Source organism: Astatotilapia calliptera, chromosome 23 (assembly GCF_964374335.1).
Source record: "Astatotilapia calliptera chromosome 23, fAstCal68.1, whole genome shotgun sequence".
NCBI classification, from domain to species: domain Eukaryota; kingdom Metazoa; phylum Chordata; class Actinopteri; order Cichliformes; family Cichlidae; genus Astatotilapia; species Astatotilapia calliptera.
Window position 1 is genome coordinate 29283931 of NC_137443.1, and position 13069 is coordinate 29296999.

General features: G+C 51.3%; 11 non-coding genes across 11 annotated transcripts; 2 read left to right on the top strand and 9 right to left on the bottom strand.

Annotated features, from left to right (window-relative positions):
• Positions 1–219: 219 nt before the first annotated feature.
• trnag-gcc (transfer RNA glycine (anticodon GCC)) lies at positions 220–290 on the bottom strand. The gene has a single exon. It is a non-coding gene; the product is annotated as a tRNA-Gly (tRNA).
• A 122-nt stretch (positions 291–412) lies between these two features.
• Positions 413–484, top strand: trnae-cuc (transfer RNA glutamic acid (anticodon CUC)). Its single transcript has one exon. It is a non-coding gene; the product is annotated as a tRNA-Glu (tRNA).
• A 2052-nt stretch (positions 485–2536) lies between these two features.
• trnae-cuc (transfer RNA glutamic acid (anticodon CUC)) lies at positions 2537–2608 on the top strand. The gene has a single exon. It is a non-coding gene; the product is annotated as a tRNA-Glu (tRNA).
• A 1185-nt stretch (positions 2609–3793) lies between these two features.
• On the bottom strand, positions 3794–3866 carry trnam-cau (transfer RNA methionine (anticodon CAU)). Its single transcript has one exon. It is a non-coding gene; the product is annotated as a tRNA-Met (tRNA).
• A 583-nt stretch (positions 3867–4449) lies between these two features.
• Positions 4450–4520, bottom strand: trnag-gcc (transfer RNA glycine (anticodon GCC)). The gene has a single exon. It is a non-coding gene; the product is annotated as a tRNA-Gly (tRNA).
• A 1379-nt stretch (positions 4521–5899) lies between these two features.
• trnam-cau (transfer RNA methionine (anticodon CAU)) lies at positions 5900–5972 on the bottom strand. Its single transcript has one exon. It is a non-coding gene; the product is annotated as a tRNA-Met (tRNA).
• A 601-nt stretch (positions 5973–6573) lies between these two features.
• Positions 6574–6644, bottom strand: trnag-gcc (transfer RNA glycine (anticodon GCC)). The gene has a single exon. It is a non-coding gene; the product is annotated as a tRNA-Gly (tRNA).
• A 1379-nt stretch (positions 6645–8023) lies between these two features.
• Positions 8024–8096, bottom strand: trnam-cau (transfer RNA methionine (anticodon CAU)). Its single transcript has one exon. It is a non-coding gene; the product is annotated as a tRNA-Met (tRNA).
• A 2051-nt stretch (positions 8097–10147) lies between these two features.
• Positions 10148–10220, bottom strand: trnam-cau (transfer RNA methionine (anticodon CAU)). Its single transcript has one exon. It is a non-coding gene; the product is annotated as a tRNA-Met (tRNA).
• Positions 10221–10821: 601 nt separating this feature from the next.
• trnag-gcc (transfer RNA glycine (anticodon GCC)) lies at positions 10822–10892 on the bottom strand. Its single transcript has one exon. It is a non-coding gene; the product is annotated as a tRNA-Gly (tRNA).
• Positions 10893–12933: 2041 nt separating this feature from the next.
• Positions 12934–13004, bottom strand: trnag-gcc (transfer RNA glycine (anticodon GCC)). The gene has a single exon. It is a non-coding gene; the product is annotated as a tRNA-Gly (tRNA).
• Positions 13005–13069: the final 65 nt, after the last annotated feature.

The following is a 13069-nucleotide window of genomic DNA, read 5'->3' on the forward strand; positions in this document are numbered from 1 at the left end:
CACTGGCGCTGGCAGGCGACAATTCTAAGTCTGCCAATTGTCCCGCCGAATTCGCGCCACTGTCCAAAGTCTCCTCTCAACAACATCTTGACTTAATGCAGATACGATGTCCAACCCAAGTTTGGTTTGCACAGGCTTCTTGTTCCAAATCTTGATGCCGTCTGGCCGTGACCGAGAACAAACTTAATGCCCCCCAAGACCCCACGCATAAAGGAACCGTGCATTGGCCGGGAATCGAACCCGGGTCTCCCGCGTGGCAGGCGAGAATTCTACCACTGAACCACCAATGCTCACACACGTGGCAGTTTTCTCAACGAATTCGCGCCATTGCCCAAGCGCTCCTCTCGAGGCGCAGCGGAAAATGTAGCCCGATACACCCACGCGTCACTCATCAAGACACCTCTGTGGCAGCTCCCTGATGGTCTAGTGGTCAGGATTCGGCGCTCTCACCGCCGCGGCCCGGGTTCGATTCCCGGTCAGGGAACCTGTGTTTTGCCCCACCTCCGCCTTACCCGAAAGGGACAAGCGGTAGACAATGGATGGGTTGCCTTTGCCACGTACTGTGTATCAAGAGAGCCTCAAGGCACCATCTCCCCCCAAAACGGACCATTCCTTGAAGCCGTCAACAAATGAAGCAGAGTTGCCAGTTCTTCAAGCCCAGGATGAGCTGCCGTCTTGGAGGTGAAGGGTGTGACAGGACATCCAAAAAATGTGTGGCCGAACTGCGCATCAAAACATGCCTCCCGTGAGGATAGAGCTCAACACCGCCAGTTTTCGAGACTTGCGCACAGCAGGCGACAATTCTACCGCTGAGCTAACAACCCTTGCATGTCCGCCAATTGTCCCGCTGAATTCGCGCTACTGTCCAAACTCTCCTCTCCAGACGCTTAAAATGGATGCACAAACTCTGCCACGTACTGCGCATCAAAGCACATCGCTTGCGTGAGGCTACAAGTCACCACCTTCTGATTTCGTGATTCACATGTGGCAGGCGACAGCTCTAACGCTCAGCCACCAGCCCTTACAAGTCTGCCAATTGTCTCGTCGAATTCGCGCCACTCTCCAAAGTCTACTCTCAACAACATCTTGACTTAATGCAGATACGATGTCCAACCCAAGTTTGGTTTGCATAGACTTCTTGTTCCAACTTAACAGTCAGGCAAGAATGACTTCAAATTATCCCTCTCCATGGACCCTGTTGGCAAAGGAACTCCAGGCAACCTCCAGAGACTCAGCTCGGGAGCTGCTGATAACCAATTATCAGCCCTTGTTCATCCGCTTCCAATGCAAAGACATTCCTAACCCTACCTGGACAAAGTGTCCTAGAAGAAATAACAGGTAGGAGTCATTTGGGAGCCAACGTGTGGTGCCCCGCAATTCTGACCTGAGAAAAGAAAGAGGAATTGTGGTGAAAGTTGGATGAAGTGGTTTCAGAGGGCCGGCACACATCCATAGGGGAGGATCGCCTGCCACGTGTGAGTCTTGAAATCAAACAGATGGGAAGGCTTTCCACGGTCAATGGCAGAATGATTTGGATTGATCCCTGTTCTAGATCTCGCATCGGAGGAGGCTGAAAATCCACTACAAAGGAGTGGTTCTAAGGCCCCAGCGTCCTCGAAATGGGTAGAAGAGGTACAAAATGGATGGACCAACTCTGTACCAAAATACCTGCCTCGTGTGAGTCTCGAACTCACGACCTTCAGATTATGAGACTGACGCGCTGCCTACTGCACCAACGAGGCTGACAGGGAACCTGAAAATGGACGATTTCTCGAAGCTGCACAGAAATGAAATTCAGCTTGGACAAACAAAGGTGAGTCCCCAGGTATTTAAGCCCTGAACGGGTTTTGGAGGTGAAGAGTGCCACAGGAGATCCTAAAAACGGTGTTTTAACCCAGCTCCGGCTTACCTGAAAGGGACAAGCGGTAGACAATGGATGGGTTGCCTTTGCCACGTACTGTGTATCAAGCGAGGCTCAAGACACCATCTTCCCCCAAAACGGACCATTCTTCTTTTGTCTCGTAGTGCCGTCTTAAGTTAAATTCCTTAATTACAGCCACATTAACTCCACTAATAAGACACACGGGTTTACCAGCAATGTCTGTAAACATATATTCAGTCACCCACTGGCGCTGGCAGGCGACAATTCTAAGTCTGCCAATTGTCCCGCCGAATTCGCGCCACTGTCCAAAGTCTCCTCTCAACAACATCTTGACTTAATGCAGATACGATGTCCAACCCAAGTTTGGTTTGCACAGGCTTCTTGTTCCAAATCTTGATGCCGTCTGGCCGTGACCGAGAACAAACTTAATGCCCCCCAAGACCCCACGCATAAAGGAACCGTGCATTGGCCGGGAATCGAACCCGGGTCTCCCACGTGGCAGGCGAGAATTCTACCACTGAACCACCAATGCTCACACACGTGGCAGTTTTCTCAACGAATTCGCGCCATTGCCCAAGCGCTCCTCTCGAGGCGCAGCGGAAAATGTAGCCCGATACACCCACGCGTCACTCATCAAGACACCTCTGTGGCAGCTCCCTGATGGTCTAGTGGTCAGGATTCGGCGCTCTCACCGCCGCGGCCCGGGTTCGATTCCCGGTCAGGGAACCTGTGTTTTGCCCCACCTCCGCCTTACCCGAAAGGGACAAGCGGTAGACAATGGATGGGTTGCCTTTGCCACGTACTGTGTATCAAGAGAGCCTCAAGGCACCATCTCCCCCCAAAACGGACCATTCCTTGAAGCCGTCAACAAATGAAGCAGAGTTGCCAGTTCTTCAAGCCCAGGATGAGCTGCCGTCTTGGAGGTGAAGGGTGTGACAGGACATCCAAAAAATGTGTGGCCGAACTGCGCATCAAAACATGCCTCCCGTGAGGATAGAGCTCAACACCGCCAGTTTTCGAGACTTGCGCACGGCAGGCGACAATTCTACCGCTGAGCTAACAACCCTTGCATGTCCGCCAATTGTCCCGCTGAATTCGCGCTACTGTCCAAACTCTCCTCTCCAGACGCTTAAAATGGATGCACAAACTCTGCCACGTACTGCGCATCAAAGCACATCGCTTGCGTGAGGCTACAAGTCACCACCTTCTGATTTCGTGATTCACATGTGGCAGGCGACAGTTCTAACGCTCAGCCACCAGCCCTTACAAGTCTGCCAATTGTCTCGTCGAATTCGCGCCACTCTCCAAAGTCTACTCTCAACAACATCTTGACTTAATGCAGATACGATGTCCAACCCAAGTTTGGTTTGCATAGACTTCTTGTTCCAACTTAACAGTCAGGCAAGAATGACTTCAAATTATCCCTCTCCATGGACCCTGTTGGCAAAGGAACTCCAGGCAACCTCCAGAGACTCAGCTCGGGAGCTGCTGATAACCAATTATCAGCCCTTGTTCATCCGCTTCCAATGCAAAGACATTCCTAACCCTACCTGGACAAAGTGTCCTAGAAGAAATAACAGGTAGGAGTCATTTGGGAGCCAACGTGTGGTGCCCCGCAATTCTGACCTGAGAAAAGAAAGAGGAATTGTGGTGAAAGTTGGATGAAGTGGTTTCAGAGGGCCGGCACACATCCATAGGGGAGGATCGCCTGCCACGTGTGAGTCTTGAAATCAAACAGATGGGAAGGCTTTCCACGGTCAATGGCAGAATGATTTGGATTGATCCCTGTTCTAGATCTCGCATCGGAGGAGGCTGAAAATCCACTACAAAGGAGTGGTTCTAAGGCCCCAGAGTCCTCGAAATGGGTAGAAGAGGTACAAAATGGATGGACCAACTCTGTACCAAAACACCTGCCTCGTGTGAGGCTCGAACTCACGACCTTCAGATTATGAGACTGACGCGCTGCCTACTGCGCCAACGAGGCTAGACGATTTCTCGAAGCTGCACAGAAATGAAATTCAGCTTGGACAAACAAAGGTGAGTCCCCAGGTATTTAAGCCCTGAACGGGTTTTGGAGGTGAAGAGTGCCACAGGAGATCCTAAAAACGGTGTTTTGACCCAGCTCCGGCTTACCTGAAAGGGACAAGCGGTAGACAATGGATGGGTTGCCTTTGCCACGTACTGTGTATCAAGCGAGGCTCAAGACACCATCTTCCCCCAAAACGGACCATTCTTCTTTTGTCTCGTAGTGCCGTCTTAAGTTAAATTCCTTAATTACAGCCACATTAGCTCCACTAATAAGACACACGGGTTTACCAGCAATGTCTGTAAACATATATTCAGTCACCCACTGGCGCTGGCAGGCGACAATTCTAAGTCTGCCAATTGTCCCGCCGAATTCGCGCCACTGTCCAAAGTCTCCTCTCAACAACATCTTGACTTAATGCAGATACGATGTCCAACCCAAGTTTGGTTTGCACAGGCTTCTTGTTCCAAATCTTGATGCCGTCTGGCCGTGACCGAGAACAAACTTAATGCCCCCCAAGACCCCACGCATAAAGGAACCGTGCATTGGCCGGGAATCGAACCCGGGTCTCCCGCGTGGCAGGCGAGAATTCTACCACTGAACCACCAATGCTCACACACGTGGCAGGTTTCTCAACGAATTCGCGCCATTGCCCAAGCGCTCCTCTCGAGGCGCAGCGGAAAATGTAGCCCGATACACCCACGCGTCACTCATCAAGACACCTCTGTGGCAGCTCCGTGATGGTCTAGTGGTCAGGATTCGGCGCTCTCACCGCAGCGGCCCGGGTTCGATTCCCGGTCAGGGAACCTGTGTTTTGCCCCACCTCCGCCTTACCCGAAAGGGACAAGCGGTAGACAATGGATGGGTTGCCTTTGCCACGTACTGTGTATCAAGAGAGCCTCAAGGCACCATCTCCCCCCAAAACGGACCATTCCTTGAAGCCGTCAACAAATGAAGCAGAGTTGCCAGTTCTTCAAGCCCAGGATGAGCTGCCGTCTTGGAGGTGAAGGGTGTGACAGGACATCCAAAAAATGTGTGGCCGAACTGCGCATCAAAACATGCCTCCCGTGAGGATAGAGCTCAACACCGCCAGTTTTCGAGACTTGCGCACGGCAGGCGACAATTCTACCGCTGAGCTAACAACCCTTGCATGTCCGCCAATTGTCCCGCTGAATTCGCGCTACTGTCCAAACTCTCCTCTCCAGACGCTTAAAATGGATGCACAAACTCTGCTACGTACTGCGCATCAAAGCACATCGCTTGCGTGAGGCTACAAGTCACTACCTTCTGATTTCGTGATTCACATGTGGCAGGCGACAGCTCTAACGCTCAGCCACCAGCCCTTACAAGTCTGCCAATTGTCTCGTCGAATTCGCGCCACTCTCCAAAGTCTACTCTCAACAACATCTTGACTTAATGCAGATACGATGTCCAACCCAAGTTTGGTTTGCATAGACTTCTTGTTCCAACTTAACAGTCAGGCAAGAATGACTTCAAATTATCCCTCTCCATGGACCCTGTTGGCAAAGGAACTCCAGGCAACCTCCAGAGACTCAGCTCGGGAGCTGCTGATAACCAATTATCAGCCCTTGTTCATCCGCTTCCAATGCAAAGACATTCCTAACCCTACCTGGACAAAGTGTCCTAGAAGAAATAACAGGTAGGAGTCATTTGGGAGCCAACGTGTGGTGCCCCGCAATTCTGACCTGAGAAAAGAAAGAGGAATTGTGGTGAAAGTTGGATGAAGTGGTTTCAGAGGGCCGGCACACATCCATAGGGGAGGATCGCCTGCCACGTGTGAGTCTTGAAATCAAACAGATGGGAAGGCTTTCCACGGTCAATGGCAGAATGATTTGGATTGATCCCTGTTCTAGATCTCGCATCGGAGGAGGCTGAAAATCCACTACAAAGGAGTGGTTCTAAGGCCCCAGCGTCCTCGAAATGGGTAGAAGAGGTACAAAATGGATGGACCAACTCTGTACCAAAACACCTGCCTCGTGTGAGGCTCGAACTCACGACCTTCAGATTATGAGACTGACGCGCTGCCTACTGCGCCAACGAGGCTGACAGGGAACCTGAAAATGGACGATTTCTCGAAGCTGCACAGAAATGAAATTCAGCTTGGACAAACAAAGGTGAGTCCCCAGGTATTTAAGCCCTGAACGGGTTTTGGAGGTGAAGAGTGCCACAGGAGATCCTAAAAACGGTGTTTTGACCCAGCTCCGGCTTACCTGAAAGGGACAAGCGGTAGACAATGGATGGGTTGCCTTTGCCACGTACTGTGTATCAAGCGAGGCTCAAGACACCATCTTCCCCCAAAACGGACCATTCTTCTTTTGTCTCGTAGTGCCGTCTTAAGTTAAATTCCTTAATTACAGCCACATTAGCTCCACTAATAAGACACACGGGTTTACCAGCAATGTCTGTAAACATATATTCAGTCACCCACTGGCGCTGGCAGGCGACAATTCTAAGTCTGCCAATTGTCCCGCCGAATTCGCGCCACTGTCCAAAGTCTCCTCTCAACAACATCTTGACTTAATGCAGATACGATGTCCAACCCAAGTTTGGTTTGCACAGGCTTCTTGTTCCAAATCTTGATGCCGTCTGGCCGTGACCGAGAACAAACTTAATGCCCCCCAAGACCCCACGCATAAAGGAACCGTGCATTGGCCGGGAATCGAACCCGGGTCTCCCGCGTGGCAGGCGAGAATTCTACCACTGAACCACCAATGCTCACACACGTGGCAGGTTTCTCAACGAATTCGCGCCATTGCCCAAGCGCTCCTCTCGAGGCGCAGCGGAAAATGTAGCCCGATACACCCACGCGTCACTCATCAAGACACCTCTGTGGCAGCTCCGTGATGGTCTAGTGGTCAGGATTCGGCGCTCTCACCGCCGCGGCCCGGGTTCGATTCCCGGTCAGGGAACCTGTGTTTTGCCCCACCTCCGCCTTACCCGAAAGGGACAAGCGGTAGACAATGGATGGGTTGCCTTTGCCACGTACTGTGTATCAAGAGAGCCTCAAGGCACCATCTCCCCCCAAAACGGACCATTCCTTGAAGCCGTCAACAAATGAAGCAGAGTTGCCAGTTCTTCAAGCCCAGGATGAGCTGCCGTCTTGGAGGTGAAGGGTGTGACAGGACATCCAAAAAATGTGTGGCCGAACTGCGCATCAAAACATGCCTCCCGTGAGGATAGAGCTCAACACCGCCAGTTTTCGAGACTTGCGCACGGCAGGCGACAATTCTACCACTGAGCTAACAACCCTTGCATGTCCGCCAATTGTCCCGCTGAATTCGCGCTACTGTCCAAACTCTCCTCTCCAGACGCTTAAAATGGATGCACAAACTCTGCTACGTACTGCGCATCAAAGCACATCGCTTGCGTGAGGCTACAAGTCACTACCTTCTGATTTCGTGATTCACATGTGGCAGGCGACAGCTCTAACGCTCAGCCACCAGCCCTTACAAGTCTGCCAATTGTCTCGTCGAATTCGCGCCACTCTCCAAAGTCTACTCTCAACAACATCTTGACTTAATGCAGATACGATGTCCAACCCAAGTTTGGTTTGCATAGACTTCTTGTTCCAACTTAACAGTCAGGCAAGAATGACTTCAAATTATCCCTCTCCATGGACCCTGTTGGCAAAGGAACTCCAGGCAACCTCCAGAGACTCAGCTCGGGAGCTGCTGATAACCAATTATCAGCCCTTGTTCATCCGCTTCCAATGCAAAGACATTCCTAACCCTACCTGGACAAAGTGTCCTAGAAGAAATAACAGGTAGGAGTCATTTGGGAGCCAACGTGTGGTGCCCCGCAATTCTGACCTGAGAAAAGAAAGAGGAATTGTGGTGAAAGTTGGATGAAGTGGTTTCAGAGGGCCGGCACACATCCATAGGGGAGGATCGCCTGCCACGTGTGAGTCTTGAAATCAAACAGATGGGAAGGCTTTCCACGGTCAATGGCAGAATGATTTGGATTGATCCCTGTTCTAGATCTCGCATCGGAGGAGGCTGAAAATCCACTACAAAGGAGTGGTTCTAAGGCCCCAGCGTCCTCGAAATGGGTAGAAGAGGTACAAAATGGATGGACCAACTCTGTACCAAAACACCTGCCTCGTGTGAGGCTCGAACTCACGACCTTCAGATTATGAGACTGACGCGCTGCCTACTGCGCCAACGAGGCTGACAGGGAACCTGAAAATGGACGATTTCTCGAAGCTGCACAGAAATGAAATTCAGCTTGGACAAACAAAGGTGAGTCCCCAGGTATTTAAGCCCTGAACGGGTTTTGGAGGTGAAGAGTGCCACAGGAGATCCTAAAAACGGTGTTTTGACCCAGCTCCGGCTTACCTGAAAGGGACAAGCGGTAGACAATGGATGGGTTGCCTTTGCCACGTACTGTGTATCAAGCGAGGCTCAAGACACCATCTTCCCCCAAAACGGACCATTCTTCTTTTGTCTCGTAGTGCCGTCTTAAGTTAAATTCCTTAATTACAGCCACATTAGCTCCACTAATAAGACACACGGGTTTACCAGCAATGTCTGTAAACATATATTCAGTCACCCACTGGCGCTGGCAGGCGACAATTCTAAGTCTGCCAATTGTCCCGCCGAATTCGCGCCACTGTCCAAAGTCTCCTCTCAACAACATCTTGACTTAATGCAGATACGATGTCCAACCCAAGTTTGGTTTGCACAGGCTTCTTGTTCCAAATCTTGATGCCGTCTGGCCGTGACCGAGAACAAACTTAATGCCCCCCAAGACCCCACGCATAAAGGAACCGTGCATTGGCCGGGAATCAAACCCGGGTCTCCCGCGTGGCAGGCGAGAATTCTACCACTGAACCCCCAATGCTCACACACGTGGCAGGTTTCTCAACGAATTCGCGCCATTGCCCAAGCGCTCCTCTCGAGGCGCAGCGGAAAATGTAGCCCGATACACCCACGCGTCACTCATCAAGACACCTCTGTGGCAGCTCCGTGATGGTCTAGTGGTCAGGATTCGGCGCTCTCACCGCCGCGGCCCGGGTTCGATTCCCGGTCAGGGAACCTGTGTTTTGCCCCACCTCCGCCTTACCCGAAAGGGACAAGCGGTAGACAATGGATGGGTTGCCTTTGCCACGTACTGTGTATCAAGAGAGCCTCAAGGCACCATCTCCCCCCAAAACGGACCATTCCTTGAAGCCGTCAACAAATGAAGCAGAGTTGCCAGTTCTTCAAGCCCAGGATGAGCTGCCGTCTTGGAGGTGAAGGGTGTGACAGGACATCCAAAAAATGTGTGGCCGAACTGCGCATCAAAACATGCCTCCCGTGAGGATAGAGCTCAACACCGCCAGTTTTCGAGACTTGCGCACGGCAGGCGACAATTCTACTGCTGAGCTAACAACCCTTGCATGTCCGCCAATTGTCCCGCTGAATTCGCGCTACTGTCCAAACTCTCCTCTCCAGACGCTTAAAATGGATGCACAAACTCTGCCACGTACTGCGCATCAAAGCACATCGCTTGCGTGAGGCTACAAGTCACTACCTTCTGATTTCGTGATTCACATGTGGCAGGCGACAGCTCTAACGCTCAGCCACCAGCCCTTACAAGTCTGCCAATTGTCTCGTCGAATTCGCGCCACTCTCCAAAGTCTACTCTCAACAACATCTTGACTTAATGCAGATACGATGTCCAACCCAAGTTTGGTTTGCATAGACTTCTTGTTCCAACTTAACAGTCAGGCAAGAATGACTTCAAATTATCCCTCTCCATGGACCCTGTTGGCAAAGGAACTCCAGGCAACCTCCAGAGACTCAGCTCGGGAGCTGCTGATAACCAATTATCAGCCCTTGTTCATCCGCTTCCAATGCAAAGACATTCCTAACCCTACCTGGACAAAGTGTCCTAGAAGAAATAACAGGTAGGAGTCATTTGGGAGCCAACGTGTGGTGCCCCGCAATTCTGACCTGAGAAAAGAAAGAGGAATTGTGGTGAAAGTTGGATGAAGTGGTTTCAGAGGGCCGGCACACATCCACAGGGGAGGATCGCCTGCCACGTGTGAGTCTTGAAATCAAACAGATGGGAAGGCTTTCCACGGTCAATGGCAGAATGATTTGGATTGATCCCTGTTCTAGATCTCGCATCGGAGGAGGCTGAAAATCCACTACAAAGGAGTGGTTCTAAGGCCCCAGCGTCCTCGAAATGGGTAGAAGAGGTACAAAATGGATGGACCAACTCTGTACCAAAACACCTGCCTCGTGTGAGGCTCGAACTCACGACCTTCAGATTATGAGACTGACGCGCTGCCTACTGCGCCAACGAGGCTGACAGGGAACCTGAAAATGGACGATTTCTCGAAGCTGCACAGAAATGAAATTCAGCTTGGACAAACAAAGGTGAGTCCCCAGGTATTTAAGCCCTGAACGGGTTTTGGAGGTGAAGAGTGCCACAGGAGATCCTAAAAACGGTGTTTTGACCCAGCTCCGGCTTACGTGAAAGGGACAAGCGGTAGACAATGGATGGGTTGCCTTTGCCACGTACTGTGTATCAAGCGAGGCTCAAGACACCATCTTCCCCCAAAACGGACCATTCTTCTTTTGTCTCGTAGTGCCGTCTTAAGTTAAATTCCTTAATTACAGCCACATTAGCTCCACTAATAAGACACACGGGTTTACCAGCAATGTCTGTAAACATATATTCAGTCACCCACTGGCGCTGGCAGGCGACAATTCTAAGTCTGCCAATTGTCCCGCCGAATTCGCGCCACTGTCCAAAGTCTCCTCTCAACAACATCTTGACTTAATGCAGATACGATGTCCAACCCAAGTTTGGTTTGCACAGGCTTCTTGTTCCAAATCTTGATGCCGTCTGGCCGTGACCGAGAACAAACTTAATGCCCCCCAAGACCCCACGCATAAAGGACCCGTGCATTGGCCGGGAATCGAACCCGGGTCTCCCGCGTGGCAGGCGAGAATTCTACCACTGAACCACCAATGCTCACACACGTGGCAGTTTTCTCAACGAATTCGCGCCATTGCCCAAGCGCTCCTCTCGAGGCGCAGCGGAAAATGTAGCCCGATACACCCACGCGTCACTCATCAAGACACCTCTGTGGCAGCTCCCTGATGGTCTAGTGGTCGGGATTCGGCGCTCTCACCGCCGCGGCCCGGGTTCGATTCCCGGTCAGGGAACCTGTGTTTTGCCCCACCTCCGCCTTACCCGAAAGGGACAAGCGGTAGACAATGGATGGGTTGCCTTTGCCACGTACTGTGTATCAAGAGAGCCTCAAGGCACCATCTCCCCCCAAAACGGACCATTCCTTGAAGCCGTCAACAAATGAAGCAGAGTTGCCAGTTCTTCAAGCCCAGGATGAGCTGCCGTCTTGGAGGTGAAGGGTGTGACAGGACATCCAAAAAATGTGTGGCCGAACTGCGCATCAAAACATGCCTCCCGTGAGGATAGAGCTCAACACCGCCAGTTTTCGAGACTTGCGCACGGCAGGCGACAATTCTACCGCTGAGCTAACAACCCTTGCATGTCCGCCAATTGTCCCGCTGAATTCGCGCTACTGTCCAAACTCTCCTCTCCAGACGCTTAAAATGGATGCACAAACTCTGCCACGTACTGCGCATCAAAGCACATCGCTTGCGTGAGGCTACAAGTCACCACCTTCTGATTTCGTGATTCACATGTGGCAGGCGACAGTTCTAACGCTCAGCCACCAGCCCTTACAAGTCTGCCAATTGTCTCGTCGAATTCGCGCCACTCTCCAAAGTCTACTCTCAACAACATCTTGACTTAATGCAGATACGATGTCCAACCCAAGTTTGGTTTGCATAGACTTCTTGTTCCAACTTAACAGTCAGGCAAGAATGACTTCAAATTATCCCTCTCCATGGACCCTGTTGGCAAAGGAACTCCAGGCAACCTCCAGAGACTCAGCTCGGGAGCTGCTGATAACCAATTATCAGCCCTTGTTCATCCGCTTCCAATGCAAAGACATTCCTAACCCTACCTGGACAAAGTGTCCTAGAAGAAATAACAGGTAGGAGTCATTTGGGAGCCAACGTGTGGTGCCCCGCAATTCTGACCTGAGAAAAGAAAGAGGAATTGTGGTGAAAGTTGGATGAAGTGGTTTCAGAGGGCCGGCACACATCCATAGGGGAGGATCGCCTGCCACGTGTGAGTCTTGAAATCAAACAGATGGGAAGGCTTTCCACGGTCAATGGCAGAATGATTTGGATTGATCTCTGTTCTAGATCTCGCATCGGAGGAGGCTGAAAATCCACTACAAAGGAGTGGTTCTAAGGCCCCAGCGTCCTCGAAATGGGTAGAAGAGGTACAAAATGGATGGACCAACTCTGTACCAAAACACCTGCCTCGTGTGAGGCTCGAACTCACGACATTCAGATTATGAGACTGACGCGCTGCCTACTGCGCCAACGAGGCTGACAGGGAACCTGAAAATGGACGATTTCTCGAAGCTGCACAGAAATGAAATTCAGCTTGGACAAACAAAGGTGAGTCCCCAGGTATTTAAGCCCTGAACGGGTTTTGGAGGTGAAGAGTGCCACAGGAGATCCTAAAAACGGTGTTTTGACCCAGCTCCGGCTTACGTGAAAGGGACAAGCGGTAGACAATGGATGGGTTGCCTTTGCCACGTACTGTGTATCAAGCGAGGCTCAAGACACCATCTTCCCCCAAAACGGACCATTCTTCTTTTGTCTCGTAGTGCCGTCTTAAGTTAAATTCCTTAATTACAGCCACATTAGCTCCACTAATAAGACACACGGGTTTACCAGCAATGTCTGTAAACATATATTCAGTCACCCACTGGCGCTGGCAGGCGACAATTCTAAGTCTGCCAATTGTCCCGCCGAATTCGCGCCACTGTCTCAACAACATCTTGACTTAATGCAGATACGATGTCCAACCCAAGTTTGGTTTGCACAGGCTTCTTGTTCCAAATCTTGATGCCGTCTGGCCATGACCGAGAACAAACTTAATGCCCCCCAAGACCCCACGCATAAAGGAACCGTGCATTGGCCGGGAATCGAACCCGGGTCTCCCGCGTGGCAGGCGAGAATTCTACCACTGAACCACCAATGCTCACACACGTGGCAGTTTTCTCAACGAATTCGCGCCATTGCCCAAGCGCTCCTCTCGAGGCGCAG